A 16,585-nucleotide genomic window follows, 5' to 3' on the forward strand; every position below is an offset into this window, starting at 1 on the left:
AAAACCAGAATTGGAGCACATCACCTACCTATCAAAGTGCTCCAGGGGAATGAGAGACTTCAGGAAGAAATGCCAAAGAAAGTGTCTTCTTTATTCACCAAGTCCTGTCTCAGGCCATTGGTAAAATACAAAGATACTAAATGAAAGGTCTTGCTAGTCATAGACAATTATGTATAAAGCAAGAGAATAAATAGACTAGCGGGACTAAAAGTGTGACTTGGCCCCTGTTCTGAGACATTAGAAATATGCTTGTACCTTTGAAACGAGTTGGCACTATCTTGACTTTGGCTGAGATTGACCGAGCAATGTGAAAAGAGGTCTGAGCAGGACGTCTCAGTTACTACAGTGTCTGCTAGGAGCCACGTTATCTATTGTTCGCGCCATCATCATTACTAGTATTTAAAGAAAATGAGACTCAATAGAATTACATTCTATATGCATGTTGTGGGCCTGATTTACTTACTCTTCTCATGAAATTAACACACTACAAGCAAAGTTGCCCTCTACATTCTATATTCTTGTATTTCCTATGTCTTGTACACATCACAAAGAATTTTAGAAATGGAGACATGAAAACTGTATTTGATTATTTTTTGGAGTATGTAAATTAAATGTAGTTTTTTTTCCTCTCCACAGACTTTAGAATTCATTTTCTAGGTAGGACAAGATTCTATTCTAAAGAGCTCTAGAGAAGAAAAATAAACATGTTCCGCTTATATTTTATGATTACATAGTGGTGTGTGTGTGTGCGTGTGTGCGTGTGTGTGCGCGTGTGCGTGTGTGTGTGTGTGTGTGTGTGTGTGTGTGCGTGTGTGTGTGTGTGTGTGTGTGTGTGTGTGTGTGATGCTAGGGAAGAAACCTGGGAAGTCAGTATGCTAGTTAAAGGCTCTACTACCCAGTCATCCTTACCAAGTCCACTCTAGATTTCTTATATTCATTTATTATAATAATAAAGACCACAGTGGTATCATAATTAATAATTTTCACACTTATATTTATTCCACTGGGGCCAAAGAAGTCCACTTCTCTTTGCTTGGAAATCTGTGAACACTCAAGAATCAAGTCCAATTCTTAACTTAGCTGAGGATATATCCCCAGCAACGTGACAGGGATGCTGTATACTTGATGTCCCTTGTCATAAAGCATTTTTTCATCAATTCTAACTTCAATTTTTAAACTTCAGATTTTTAAACAAAACATAATAAAGTGAAAACTTAACATAGGACAAAGAATATTTTTGAACAGTGAGAGTAGCTAAACTTTTCTTTAGGTTTTCCAAAAAGGGACTGAGAGAAGTTAGTGCACATGGAGCCAGCTGACTAGACTAGTGAGCCTGACTCACAGAAAGGAGAGAAAAAAGAAAAACACTGATGCAAGCTTTGAAAGCTTGGATAAATGTCCAGAAACTGCCTTGTTGGTAGAATGTTTTATCTTGAGGCAAATAGACAAAGAATAATCTTTAGATAAATAGACAGGAGTTGTCTTTCTCATAGAGGATGAAATGGACATCATCTAGAGTCAGACCACCTATGAAAATAATTACCACAGGGAGCCAGGACACACACCATCAGGAGCTGCAGCAGGGCAGGCTGCACCACTCCAGCTGATCGGCAACTATTCTAAGGCTTCTGTGCATCTGTCTGTGCACGTTGAAGGAACATGTTTTGGAGCACGTATCTTAGAGACAAGATTAATATCTCTCTAAATCAGACTGGGTACATGTGTCACACGGCAGATTAGTGGCTACCTCCATGACAGTTGGCGAAGGAGAGTTAGAATAATGTAAAAAGAAAAAAAAAATAGATTTTAAGGGGCAAGAACACAAACACACTTCCTTCAGATGTAAGTTATTAACAGACTGTGTCGGAAACTACTAAAGTTCCTGTTGGATCCAAGTAGAATTTTGTAAGAACGTAATGGATGGAGAAGGGAAAACCTGCAGTGACTGTGAAGGCCCTGGCACCATGGATGTCAATATTTTCTGATGGTTGTGAATTCACTGTAAAAAGAGAACATGCGTTAAGATCAGGAACAATAAAGGCCATGTTGAGTAGATCAGGGCAGTTTGCTGAGAATGGAACCAATGAAGTCAGTTTGAGAGAGATCCCTTCACAAGTGTTATTGAAACTACACATGTAACCTACGAGGCTGGCTACATTCACAGCTCCATCAAGATTCCTGAATTCCCAATTGCACCTGAAATTGCACTGGAACTACTGGTGGCTGCAAACTTCTTAGATTGTTCAACAAGATAAATTATAATAAGCTGTTCACTTTTCAGTAGTTAATACCTGTAGTTCAGTTAATAATTTTTCCACATATAGCATGGTGCCTTATGAAATTTAACTCTAAAGTTATTTGCTGAGCAGATTCCTTCTGTTCCTTTGCATAGCAGACTTAAAATTTGTTTGCTATATCAACGAATTAAAGATGTTCCACAAGCCAAAAAAATAAACACATAATACTGGGTTATAGTTCTCCTTTGGATATGACCTTTAAAATCGTACGTGATATAGTAAATACTAGGATGTAAGGATAAATGAACATATTCTACAGGTAAATCCAGGGCTTAGTATTTTTATGTTTTTAGTGTTATTTTAAGAACCAGTTTCATCTTACTGCCGCTGAGCATTACTAGAGTCTTGAAAACAATTACATGAAAAACATCTTTATAACTTAGTTAAACCTTGATTTTTGTAACTCAAAGAATAAGAGTTGAAATTTCTTATATTTTAAATATATAAACTGCAATACTGTTTAAGTGAATCTTGTATCTTGTTTATTGCTACAATTTAAGAACTTTATTTAAAAGCAGTTTGGGAAGAGTACCAGGTGCAACTTTTGTTTGAACTGGAGTCATCTAGTCATAAATGCTAATTACTTAAGAAAAAAGTTGATTTTATCTTAAAGAGAGAAATAAAGTGTCACAAGCCTTAGAGAAACAAGACTCATCTAAACACACCAGTAGGCAGCAAGAGATAATAAAGATCAGGGAAGAGACTGATAGAATGTAGACTAAAATTGCAGAAGCTGCAAGCAAAGCTGCCTCTTCAAAAAAAAATAATAAGGAAAGGAAAAGAAGAAAATAAAATACTTGCCAAACTGCTGGAAAAAGAAGAGCAAGCTAAACTCAAGATCAGTAGAAAGAAAGAAATTATTAGGATCGTGGCAGAAATTAATGAAATAGAAACAAATAAACAACATAAGAAAACATGGAGAATCAATGAAATAAAAACTTGGTCCTTTGAAAAGATAAGCAGGTTTGAGAAATCTTTTGGTAAACTAACCAAAAAAAGGAGAGAAGTCCTCCAGCTGCAGCAAGCGCTCAGGGCTGCAGGTAAGCTCTCCATCCACCTCACAAAGGAAACTTTTCTTGCAATGGCATGAAAAACATGGGTTTTTGCTGAAAAGAAAAAGAAATAGAGAAGACCCAAATTAATAAAATAAGGTATGAGCAAGGATCCATTATCAGTGGAATTCGGAAAACCATTTGGTCTTACCTTAAAAACACATATTTCACTAAAATGGAACATCTAAAGAAAAGATACATTTCTTCATGAATATGAACACAAAAATTAAACCATGATGAGATAGACAATTTAAATAGATCTCTAACAGCAGTAAGATTGAAGTAGTAATAAAGAAAATCCCCACAAAAATGAACAAGTTCAGTACCAGATGAATTCCCTGGTGAACTTTACCTAACCTTCACAGAAGAACTAGCCTCAATATTCTCAAAACAATTTCATAAAACAGAAAAAGAAGGAACATTATAAAATTCTTTTTATAACCCAGCAGTATCCTAATATCAAAAGCAGACTAAGATACAATGGCAACCAAAAAGATCACGGGCTGATTTCTCTGACAAACACACTCACAAAAATTCCCAACAAAAGTCTGCATACCGACTTCAAGAACAGAACAAAAGATCATCCACCACCATCAAGTTCCAGGAGATACAGTCCACCAAGGTGGGGAAGGCATGGCCTCGGGAAAGGGAGGCAGCTGGTCCTATTGCATGATCAGGAAGAAGAGAGTGATGAACTACTTGTGTTCAGCTCACTGTCTCCTTTGTATTCATCCCAGCGTCTTAACACATTGCATCACTTTTCTGTTGCTGTGATAAAGCACCATGGTCAGAGGCAGCTTAAAGAAGAGAGATTTTTATCTGGGCTTATGGTTCCATCCTGGGGGAGAAGATACTGAGTACCCAGAGCAGGATACTGAAAGCTCACGCCTGTTACTGCAAACGTGATGTGAAGAGAGCCAACTGGAGATGGCATGAGTCTTTAAACTTTCAAAACCTGTCTCTAGTGTGGCATATTTCCTCCAACAACTCCGCACCTCCCATACCTCCCATGCAGCATCACCACATGGGGACCACATGATCAAATACCTGAGCCCACTGGGGGTGCAACCTTATTCAAACCACCGCAAAGCATTAGTGTGTATGTTTTTAAAGCTATTATGTATTGAGATGTATGTTTCTTAGTTTATCTTCTATGATACTTTTAGTTTCTTAGGTTAGCATATTAGCATAAGAATTAATGGATTTCTCCCTGGGAGGGGACTTTGAGAGTTTAAAGAGTCCTATGATATCCAGTTGATTTCTCTCTGTCTTGTGGCTTAGGATATGAACTCTCAGCATCCTTCTCCAGCCGCCATGCCTGCCACTTATTGCCATACCTCTGCCCAGCCATTTATGGACTTCTATCCCTCTGCAACCATTAGCCAAAATAAATTCTCTCTTCATTAAGTTGCCTTTGGTCATGGTGTTTTATCATAGCAACAGAAAGGTAATGGATACATACTTGAAAGGTTTTAAGAGAATGATTGCCAAAAATACCTCAAAACTATTAATTCAGAAGTTAATTTGCATTATAATTTTACACATGGCATGCTGAAAAGTTACACACACACATATAGAATTAAACACAGCAGAATCTTGCATTTTAAATAATCATCATGTAGAAATCATCTGTAGCAAAAATATCCTAGGCCTAAATCCAGAGTTTCATGTCGTCCTTATTACTGAGAGAGCTTATAGTCAGAAAGATTAAGAAACTCCGTGTAAAACCAGGTATCTCTATAAGTCAGGGTTCTGTAGAGTACAGAGCTTATAGAACAAATCTCTCTCTCTCTCTCTCTCTCTCTCTCTCTGTATATATATATATATATATATATATATATATATATATATATATATATATAAAGAAGATTTATTTGAATGACTTGCAAGTTGTGGTCCAGCTAATTCAACAATGGCTGGCTATGAATGGAAGGTCTAAGAATCCAGTAATTGTTTCATCCACGAGACTGAATATCCCAACTGGTCTTCAGTATATACTGGAATTCCAAAGAAGTAAGCTCCAATGCCAGGGAAGGAATGGACATAGCAGAAGGTGTAGCCGGGAGGAGAAATGCGTCTTCCCACCTCAAAGATCTGGGTTAGAAGATGGATCTTCTCATTTCAAATGATTTAATTAAGCAAAAATCCCTCATCCATATGCCCAGCCATTTTTAGGATTTAGTTCATTCCAGATGTAGTCAAGTTGGCAGCCAAAATAGCCATCACAGTATAACTCTGTTGAGTACAAGTGGTTCTCACAGTTCTAGGCGGTATTCTGATTTTCTGAAACAGAAAAGTGGTAAAATGTATCTAAATCAAAATATTTTCTTTATTCTTTCAGAAGAAAACAGGAGCCTTAAGAAGATCTGCTTTATCTGCATGTTCAGGTGATAGGGTTGGAGTTGGGGTTAGTGTTAGTGTTAGTGTCTCACCCCTGTGATGTGAGGAACTGATTATTAAGAAATGGATCTGTTATAATATCAGAGAACCTTCCTCCTACAGCAGATGGGAGTAAGTACAGAGACCCACATTTTACAGTGTTCCGAGAATGAGAGTCCTTGGAATGCTTAGTTCTAAATGACATCACTAACAAACCCCTCCTCTCAGGGCTCAGGAAACTGTAGAAAAGGAGAGAGAAAGAGCATAAGAGCTGAGTGGTTAAGAGCACTGGGGGCTCTTGCAGAGGCCCAAGTTTGATTTCCAGCTGCCACATGGTTGACTTACAACCACCTTTAACTGCATTCCCAAAGGATATATTTCTCTCTTCTGGCTCCTCAAGCACTGTATACATGTGGTACAGATACATATAGGCAAAACATCCAGACACAAAATAAAGATAAAGGAAAAATTTTGCAAAAAAAAATGTGTTATAGGAATGGATGAGGATTCCAGGTACCCATTCGTGTCCTGGGGTGAACTGCGACAGGGACACATGGGTAGTGGTAAAATCAGAGACAGTCTACTAAGAGAGAAAAACACACCCAAGAATGGAAGTAAGCCGGAGCTGGAGAAAGGTGAAAAGCTCACTGGTGCTGGGCCACAAAAGTCATGACCACTGTACAGATTCTTGGCGTCGCACTGTCTTCCCCCCGACTTGAATTTACCCCAGCTTTTCTCCAACATGCCATCTCTTATTCGTATAAGAGCCCCAGTGGAGTGGAGGTCTTACTTTTTCTGTCAGGGGTTTCTTTTTTATGCTAATCTTCATGTCTCTTTTTGTCCTACTACATAACTGAAATTACAACTAATGCAAATTGTTGTCTTCTAATTGTAAGATTGGATCTGGTATTCTTAGGAGGATGTTTGGAAGTTCTTATTCCTGTAAAGGAAAGTAAGTCTTCCCAGCCTCAACAGACAGGCTTTGACAACACACACAGATATAGACAAACACACACAAACACACACACACACACACACACACACACACATCCCTCACAGATACATACACATACACAGACATATATTCACACACCCCACACATAGACACACACACATATACACACATATACACAGACATAGACACCCCACACATAGACACACACACACACACACACATCTTGCACACACACACAGATACCCCACACATATACACACATATATATAATATACATAGACACCCCATACATAGACACATATACACACACCACACACACACACACACACACACACACACAGAGACACACACATACACAGACATAGACACCCCACACATAGACATACACACAGAGACACATACCACACAGATATAGACAAACACACACATACCATCACAGACACACACACACACACATCACACTCTCACAGACAAACACGCACACCATATACAGAGACACATACATGGACACAGACACATGCACACACAGGCACATACACACACCACACACTGATACACACACACACATAGATACACACACATATACATATTCCTCACAGACACATCCTTCACAGACCCCTACACAGACACTACCCCTACACACACACACACACACACACACACACACACACACACACACACAGAGAGAGAGAGAGAGAGAGAGAGAGAGAGAGAGAGAGAGAGAGAGAGAGAGAGAGAAAGAGAGATACTTCACACAGGCATGCATGTACACACACACACACACACATCACATAGACACACACACATACATACACAGACACCCACACCCATACAGAGACACACACACACAACATAGACACACAGACACAGAAATACATACATCCCACACATATACACATGGACACACATACACACACACACACACTGACACACTTCAATGGGTTCAATGGATGCTTTCTCTGTTAACCCAGGTGAAGAAGGAAATTCATGGATCACTGTGTTGAATTTTAGAAAGAAGTTTTATTATAAGACATTTCAGAGATAGAAAGAGGGTGGAGCTCTGTGGAGCTGAAGCAGATGCCAGGGAAAGGAGATAACAGCTTCTAGTCTGGGGACTTTTTACAGGACTGATGGCAGAAACTGGGTAAAGCATGAAGGACAATTACTACACTTGGCCCACTTATGAGGTGTCCAAGTTCTTCCTCTCAGTTTGAGTCACTCCTCATGTATAGCTCTCAGACAAGATTCCTCTCTTAGCAGAGAGGTAATAAGGAACCAGTATCAAGAACTCTGCTCTGGCCTCCAGCAAGGAGGAACCGTTGTCAGGGCCACACCCACTTCTAGAACTGCTGCTTCTGGATTTCCAGCCCTAAAACTTCCTGACTAGTTTTATCTTCTGTTGTCATTCCAAAAACACAAGGAATGAAAATAAGCCATCCCTTGACAATTTATTGAACTTGAAAATATCATGTGCTGCTCTGGTCATTGTGTTTAATGAAACCAGATCAAACCAAGCTAAACAGTAGCCAGGCTGAAGAAGAGTGGAGATTTCCATGTTCAGACAGTGGGAATGCTCTGCTTTCCTCAAGGAAGCATTAGCCAGGCACAGGACTGAGAGCTGTAAGACAGGAAGTTGTGCTGTCTTATAGGTTTAGGGAAAGGCCTCTTCAAATTGTCCCTCTTATGATCCCCGGTAGCCTAACACATTTCTACACTACTCTGGGTAAATAGGTATACAAGCAAAACATTTACCAATAATAAGTCATAAAGAAATTTATTTAAAGCAATTATTTGGCACACAGTTTTATAGTTTTAGTAACGACAAAGGCAAAGTTACATCTGACCAAAATAGATGTGCTTATTTCTTTTTCTGTATGAATTAAATTTTGGCTGACTATTTGGTACAGCCTAGAGTATCTTCAATATCTTTTCAGAATTGATTGATACTTTGATTTATAATTGTTAGTGCTAAGAACACTGGCTTGCATAAATAGACAGAAGTATGCGTAGCACCATTTCAGGAATTGTTGGAAATTCAACCATTATTCAGAGCCAAAAATTCGTTTAAAGACTAAAATGGGACTCAAATGAAAAACTCAAAACAGTGATTTTTGAAATGAACCTTCCAAATCTTCTAAGACAAAATATCCTAATTTAATACATGCTGAAGAATGACAAAAAGATTAAAAGACTTTGTCCTTCGTAACTAAATAATTATGTTTCTATGAGAGCGGAAAATGGTGTGTACAATAGGAGAATACCGAAATTCATGGCATGCAGTACTGTGTTGTTAGACATGAGGGAATGCAATGTGTCCATGTTACATGCTCAGAACCAAACTAAAGTCACATTAATGCAATGCAGGGGAGCACCACCCCCAAACCTTAGATTAATGCTGCATTTGATTTTGAATTAATTTTTCAGTCCTTTTGTTAGGTAGACACTGGCTGGTTCTTGAGGTCATTGAGGATAGGTAATTGAGGAATTAGCTTTGGACCCCCTTCCCCATTCCTGTCAAAACACTAATTTTTAACAAAATATCTATTTTTAATTTTTGTATCTGTGTATCTGCGTGGGTGCCCACAGAGGCCAGAAAAGAGTGTTGGATCCCCTGGAACTCGAGTTACAGATGGTTGTGAGCCACCATGTGGGTGGTGGGAATCCAACCCCAGACCTCCAGAACAGCATCAAGCACCCTTAACTGCTGGAGAGGAAAGGAAAGTATAATCGCCTACTGTGAAATTTAAAATACCACCTGAAAGGAAAGAGGAGCATCACAGAGCCCTCTGGAGATGTAAAGTAGCTTACGACATGAAGGCTCATTGAGGAAGCACCTTGGTTGAAGCTCCCTAGGAGGAGAAAACATGACTATTTTATTGGTTTAGTCTTACTTTTCTTTGTCTCCTGACATCCACTCTGTTACATGATTTTTTTTTTTTTTTTTTTGCCAGAAGGTTACATGATGGCATGGTAATCTACACTATTCCAAAGATGACAAGATTGTAAAACATATCATCAACCCTTCCCTTAAGAGCTAATTTAGATCGGCCCGTCAATAACTTGGATAGAAAATGGTCCGTAGGAAATCTGTTTTATTTGCAGTGGTGTTAAGAAGATGGAACCGGGGACCAGGGACCAAGGAGATAGTTCAGTTGGTAAGGTGCCCGATGTGCAGGCCTGAGGGGCTGAGTCCAGAATGCCGTCACCTGTATAAAAAGCCTAGTTCACCTGTATAAAAAGCCTAGTTCAGTGGACTGCGTCTGCAGTCCCAGCACTGGAGTCCCCGGGCTCACTGGTCAGCCAGTCTATCTGAATTGCTGAGCTCCAGGTTCAGTGAGAGACATTGTCTAAAAAACTCGGTGGGGGGGGGGTGAGCAACTGAGGGATACACGTCACATCAAAGGGGATAAAAGGTAGTTTCTGCTGGAGCTAAACATGAGTGTTTATGGGCCATGAACATAGATTCAGGGGACTCCAAATTCTATGTTCCAATGTGACAGCTGCTTCATCAAGCTTTTATGGTAACAGAACAAAGAAAGTCATCAGTCAACACACTTTCCAAATGTATTAGTGGCTATGTCCAGTATCAGACTAGAGAGAAGTGGGGACATCTCTGCTATATACCTTAGATAGCTTTGGGGTGATTGGTGGAAGCCAGGGATCTGTTCATATGTTTCAAAGGATTTATCTAATAGTTACAAAGATGTTAGGCCACATACAGAAGTTGGCAATAAGTGTCATTTAAGGGTGCTAAAGATAGCAATTTTAATTAGACTCTGGACCTGTAGCATTCCAACACTCCACAGTCATTACAATTCCAATCAGTTTATCAGCTTTTGTAGAAGGTTTTTTTCTTTTTAGTAACTTTCATCACCACCCAGTGCCTCATTTGGATTTGTTAGAAACCCTTTAAAGGTAGTTACTACACACCACCATGGTCCTATATCTGACTATTGAAGAGAGAGAAACAGAGACACAGAGACAGAGGGGGGAGAGAGAGAGGGAGAGACAGAGAGAGTTGTGACTTTCCCTCAAGGGATCACACCCACACTTGAATTTGTCTCACATTCCATGACTTGCTCCTAGAGGAGGCCATAGCTATGGTCTGGAGCATTAGGCCTTTCCTGAGCACCTCTCTTTCTTGCCCTCACGCTGAAGACCACAGTAAAATGTCCAGGAAACTTCAGCTCTGCTTCCTAAACCCTGTAGTCCGGAAATTCTTTTCTGTGCCAGATCCACAGATCCCAGTTTGGCCCGAGTCAGGGTCCCTACACCTAAGGGACCTGCTCAGGCTGCTGCTGAGTGTGCAGTGGGGACTGTCTCCCGCCTGTGTCCTTCCAAATTCCAATACCCTTGTCCACCTCCTCTTTCTGGCAGCTGCTGAAATCTTCAGCTTGCCTGACCTGTCTTTTGTCTTATGGGTTTTTGTTGTTATTTCATTTTCCCTTATGAAACTCCAATAAAATGGCACTCGAGTTTACTTTTTTAAAAATTCCTTTGTGCATGAAACTAAGAACCTACAAAATACAACCACTGTTCCCTTCCATTTGTAACACTTCCATGTTCAAAACCTTCTGTTGGTCCTCGCTGCCTGGGATACCTGGTATAGGGTCATAATCCAGTTTATGAAACTGGAGTTTAGGGTATAAACTTTGACATTAGACAATCTTAGGTTTGAATCCCGAATAGGGCATTTGGATGAGTTAGCTGATCTTTTAAAATTCTCTTTTGCACTTACTTGTTTATTTTTATTTTGTAAATATGTGGCATGTGGTGTGTGTGTGTGTGTGTGTGTGTGTGTGTGTGTGTGTGTGTGTGCATGTATGTATATGATGCCACAGTGCATGTCTGGAGATCTACAAGAGTTGGTTCTCCCCTCCCACAAAGTGGGTTGCAGAGATGAAGCTTGGTGTGTTAGGCGTGGCAGTAAGCACCTTCCCCTGCTGAGTCATTCCACAGCCCCCCCTTGACTAATCTTCCTGAGCTAAGCTGAACTCAAGTGTAAAATGGAGGCTGTGACATTATCCGCCTTCCTAGAATCAATAGATAATAGATGCAAACACCCAGCACAGAGCCCAGATGGGAGTAAAGAATGAACTGAAGTGGACTGGTAATACAATTCAAGACTAAGGGTCTAATAATGGGACTGCCAAAGGCAATGGGGTGACTTTGAAAAGCCTGTGTAGAAATGCTCATGCCAGTGGCACTCAACCTTCCTAATGCTGTGACCCTTTAATACAGTTCCTCAGCTTGTGCTGACCCCCAACCATAAAATTATTTTCATCACTACTTCTAACTATAATTTAACTACTGCTATGAATCATAATGTAAATACCTATGTTTTTGATGGTTCTGGGTAACCCATGTGAAAAGGTCATTTAACACAACCCACAAGTTGAGAGCCACTGGCTTATGCCCTAAGTGAGACAGGCCAAACATTTTCTACAAAGAGCAGACAGTGAGAAGATCAGATAGGCCAGCTGCCAGTGCCACTCTTTGGTGCCCTCAAGCAGATACCATCTGCCCAACCACAGGTCACACAGGCCAGAAGATCAGAGAAGAAAGAGAAACCAAGGAACAAAACTCCCATCCAACAAAGACGAACCCAGAAATTGACACCTAGACCTATAATCACCCAAAACTCAGATGCCTAGATGCCAGTGTAAGAACATAATACAAAACAGTCAGGGCACTATGTCACCACCAGAGTCCAACTATCCTACTACAGCAGGCCCTGATATTCCAACACAGCTGAAGCACAAGAAAAAGACCTTAAAACCAATTTTATAAAGACGATAAAGGTCCAAAGGAAGAAGCGAATTAATCCCTTAAAGAAATCGAGGAAAAGACAAACAAAAAATTGGAGGAAATGAGTAAATCCCTGAAAGAAAACTAAGGAAAAAAGCAACACTTGAAGGAAATGAATAGAACTGTTCAAAGTCTGAAACTGGAAATAGAAGCAATGAAGAAAATACAAACGAAGTGAATTTTGGAAATCAGAAATGCAGGAAACAAAAAGGGGGCCATAACAGACTCCAGGGAAATCCAAAGTATCATTAGGTCAGACTTTAAAAATCTGTTCTTCAAAAATCGGAACATCTGAAAGAAATGGATAATTTTCTCAATAGATACCATTTAACAAAGTTAAATCAAGATCAGATGAACAATTTAAATAGACCTAAAAAAAAGCCCAGGCCCAGATGATTTAATGCAGAATTTCAAAGAAGAGCTAATACCAATACTCCTCATATTATTCCACAAAATAGAAAGAGAAGGAACATTATCAAATTAATTTTATGAGGCCAATCACATTGATACCTGAACCACACAAAGATTCAACAAAGAAAGATAATTACAGACAAATTTTCCTTATGAACATAGATGCAAAAATACTCAATAAAATACTCACAAACTGAATCCAAGAACACAACAACAAGATCATCCACCATGATCAAGTGGGCTTCATCCAAGAGATGCAGGGATGGTTCAACAGATGAATATCTGTCAATGTAATCCACCATATTAACAAACTAAAAGGAAAAAACCACATGATCATCTTATTGATGCTGAAAAAGCTTTTGACAAAATCCAACATCCCTTCATGATAAAAGTCTCTTGGATAGAGTAGCGATACAAGGGATATACATAAACATAATAAAGGCAATTTACAGCAAGCGTATAGCCAACATCAAATTAAATGGAGAGAAACTCAAGGCAATTCCACTAAAATCAGGAACAAGACAAGGCTGTCCATTCTCTCCATATCTATTCAATATAGAACTTGAGGTTTTAGCTAGAGCAGTAAGTATCAAGGGGATACAAACTGGAAAGGAAGAAGTCAAAATATTGTTATTTGCAGATGATATGATTATATAAGCTGCCCCAAGATAATTTATATACTCCCCCAAAAATTTTACCAGGGAACTCCTACAGCTGAGAAACACCTTCAGTAAAGTGGCTGGATACAAGACTAACTAAAAAAAAAAAAAATCAGTAGCCCTCCTATATACAAATGATAAATGGGATGAGAAAGAATTCAGAGAAACAGCATCCTTCACAATAGGCACCAACAATATAAAATATCTTGGGGAAACCCTAACCACGCAAGTGAAAGACGTGTATGACAAAAACTACAAGTCTTTGAAGAAAAAAACCGAAGAAAGTATCAGAAGATGGAAAGATTTCCCATGCTTACTGGTCAGCCAATCTATCTGATGTATTGTGTGAGAGAAGAATAAAGAATAAAGAAAAAAGAGCAGATAGTAAATAATGTAGCTTTGCAATACTCATCTCCACTCTTCGGCTCTAATAACTAGATGACCTGTAAATGCACTCACTAGTTACATTCAAAATTAAACTTTATGTGTACTAGAATTAGAAGTTCACATAATTTCCCTATTCTTATACTATAGTTTGAGCTTTATACAACCTTTCCCTCTCTAACTATTGTCTTCCTTGCCTCAACCATTGAAAATGTGTGGATCACTCTCATTTCCTGGACTGTGTAAAATTAGGTGATTGGCCAGGTTTGGCCTGCAGGTTGTAGTCTGCCTAACATGCTCTAAGACAATAACTTAATCCATTTAGTTCAACAACAGTAAGAGCAGCAGTTTGCAGCTTCTGCTTTGTGACACTCCACCCTAATTTGAAGGCAGAAAGTCTTCTGCTAAATGTGCCTCTTGCCAGCTCTGTGTTAGGCTAATGTGAACAAAATATGTTGGAAAGCCTCTTAGGATCCTATGTTTGGTTTGGCCATCTGTAGAACAAGGTAGAGAAAAGTCAATTAGACTACACTAATGAATGGTATGTAATGACCTGTCTTGTGGTGAAAAGTTCTGAAAGGACAAATGCAAACGGTTGTAGGAGCCATTGCCAACCTGACACAGGTCCATATTGGGTGTATAATAAAATTGGATATTTAATAACTCACTGACTAAAAATACATTATGATGGCGCATCCCAGTTTTGTTGGGTTGCATTGTAAACACCCAAAGCATTTGCAAACATTCAAAGCATTTTATTATTTTGAAATGACATTTCTTTGGCTAATGTGAGGATATCTGCACCAGTGTTTGTAATTGTCATAGTGAGTTCCAATTGTCAACTTGACACACCTGTTTAGATGGGCGCTCAAAAAAATTGCCTAGATTGGATTGGTACGCGGGAAAGGAGGTATGTGGGAAATGCTACTTTCCTTGCATACTCCCATCTTCCGAAGTGAGTTGTATATCTAGACTTCATCATAGCTGACAACAGGAAGTTCAAGATATGGTGAGTAGTCAAAGGAAATGTGGTGAAGGATATTCTTTTTTTTAATTAATTAAATTTTTTCATTTATTTTACATATTGACCACAGTTTCCCCTTCCTCCTCTCCTCCCATCCACTGCCTCCCTCTCCCCGCCGCCTCCTATCTAACTCCCTTCCCATTCACTCTTCCTCCATCTCCATCCAAAAAGGGGCAGGCCTCCCATGGGCTTGAGCAAAGCATGGCACATCAAGTTAAGGCAAGATCAGGCTCCCCCCCCCCCCACACACACACATCAAGGCTGGGCGAGGCAACCCAGCAAGGGGAATAGGTTTCCAAAAGCCAGCTCAAGTGCCAGGAACAGGTCCTGATCCCACTGCTAAGAGCCCTACAAACAGACCAAGTTACACAGCTGTCAGACACATGCAGAGGGCCTAGGTTGGTCCCTTGCAGGTCCCTAGCTGTTGGTCCAGAGTCCGTGAGGTCCCATGAGCTCAGGTCAGCTGTCTCTGTGGGTTCTCTCTGTTTCTATGGAGGAAGGAGCTTATGAAATAAAAGTTCTGGGGCTCTGAAGTCATCATGTGACCCTGATTCTGAACCATCAGCTCTCTGATACTTACTGCAGAGAAAATTGAGAAAGCACAATTTACTATTTCTTTAAATTAAAAAACTTAAGTTTTTTTTGTGTGTATGTGTGCTTTGCTTACAGGTCTATCTGGGTATCACTTGAATGCCTGGTGCCTATGGAGGCCAGAAGAGGGCATCAGATCCCTTGGAACTGGGGTTACCGACAGCTGTGGGCTGCCATGTGGGTGCTGGGAATTGAACCCTGGTCCTCCAAAGGACAGGTCAGCACTCTTAATTGTTGAGCCTTCTCTCCAGCCCCAGCATGTTAACATTTCTTATCCCTTCTGTTTTAACCTGTTTTCCTTTGCTCGAACAAACTATTCAAGACGATAATTCACAAAGGACTCCTGATTCGAGCATCTCTGAAGCCCAAGAATGTGACACAGTGTGTGCTCAGCATCTGGTGAGGGCATCATGGAGATTATCGCACCACACCTCAAGAACAGATGTGCCAGCTTAGGGCTCTTTCTCTGCTTCCCCACCTCCTCCCCTTCCTCTCCTCCAACCGCTAATGCTAGATATAATACTTTTTAAAAAATCCCCAACCACCTTTAAAAAAAAATAGGTTCACTCACTGGCCTGGAATTTGCCAAATAGGCTAGGCTGTCTTACCAATGGGCCCAAGGAATCTGTCTATCTCTGCCTCCCCAGTGTTAGGATCACCAGAATTCACCATAATATCAAAGATCCATGGGTTTTTGGGTCTTTGTGCTTGCAAAGACTCAGCCATCTCCCCAGTCCTGTAACTTCCAGAATATCTACTTTTTGAGAATGGGCATGATTTTAAATTCCTTGCAGGAGATAGACTATACTCTCATCAAATAAGAATATCCTTCTACAATTGTAAGCAATACCATCACTCCACAGCATATTTAGGGACTTCCTTTCCCATGAACCTGCTTAGGATTTGGAGGTCGGGTCTTATTCCTGATGGCTTCCAGTAAAGATGGTGTCATATTCCTTGTCCTCCTTTAGCGTACTTAACAGGTCAGGGAGTTGTGCAAGTGTGTCGTCAGGAACCATGCAGCC

At 40.0% G+C, this 16,585-nt stretch overlaps 1 pseudogene; it reads left to right on the top strand.

The window, feature by feature from the left end:
• The first annotated feature begins 1,826 nt into the window (after positions 1–1,826).
• LOC114701938 lies at positions 1,827–2,432 on the top strand (annotated as a pseudogene).
• The last annotated feature ends 14,153 nt before the right edge of the window (positions 2,433–16,585 follow it).

This window comes from Peromyscus leucopus, chromosome 6, assembly GCF_004664715.2.
Source record: "Peromyscus leucopus breed LL Stock chromosome 6, UCI_PerLeu_2.1, whole genome shotgun sequence".
In the NCBI taxonomy this organism is placed as follows: Eukaryota; Metazoa; Chordata; class Mammalia; order Rodentia; family Cricetidae; genus Peromyscus; species Peromyscus leucopus.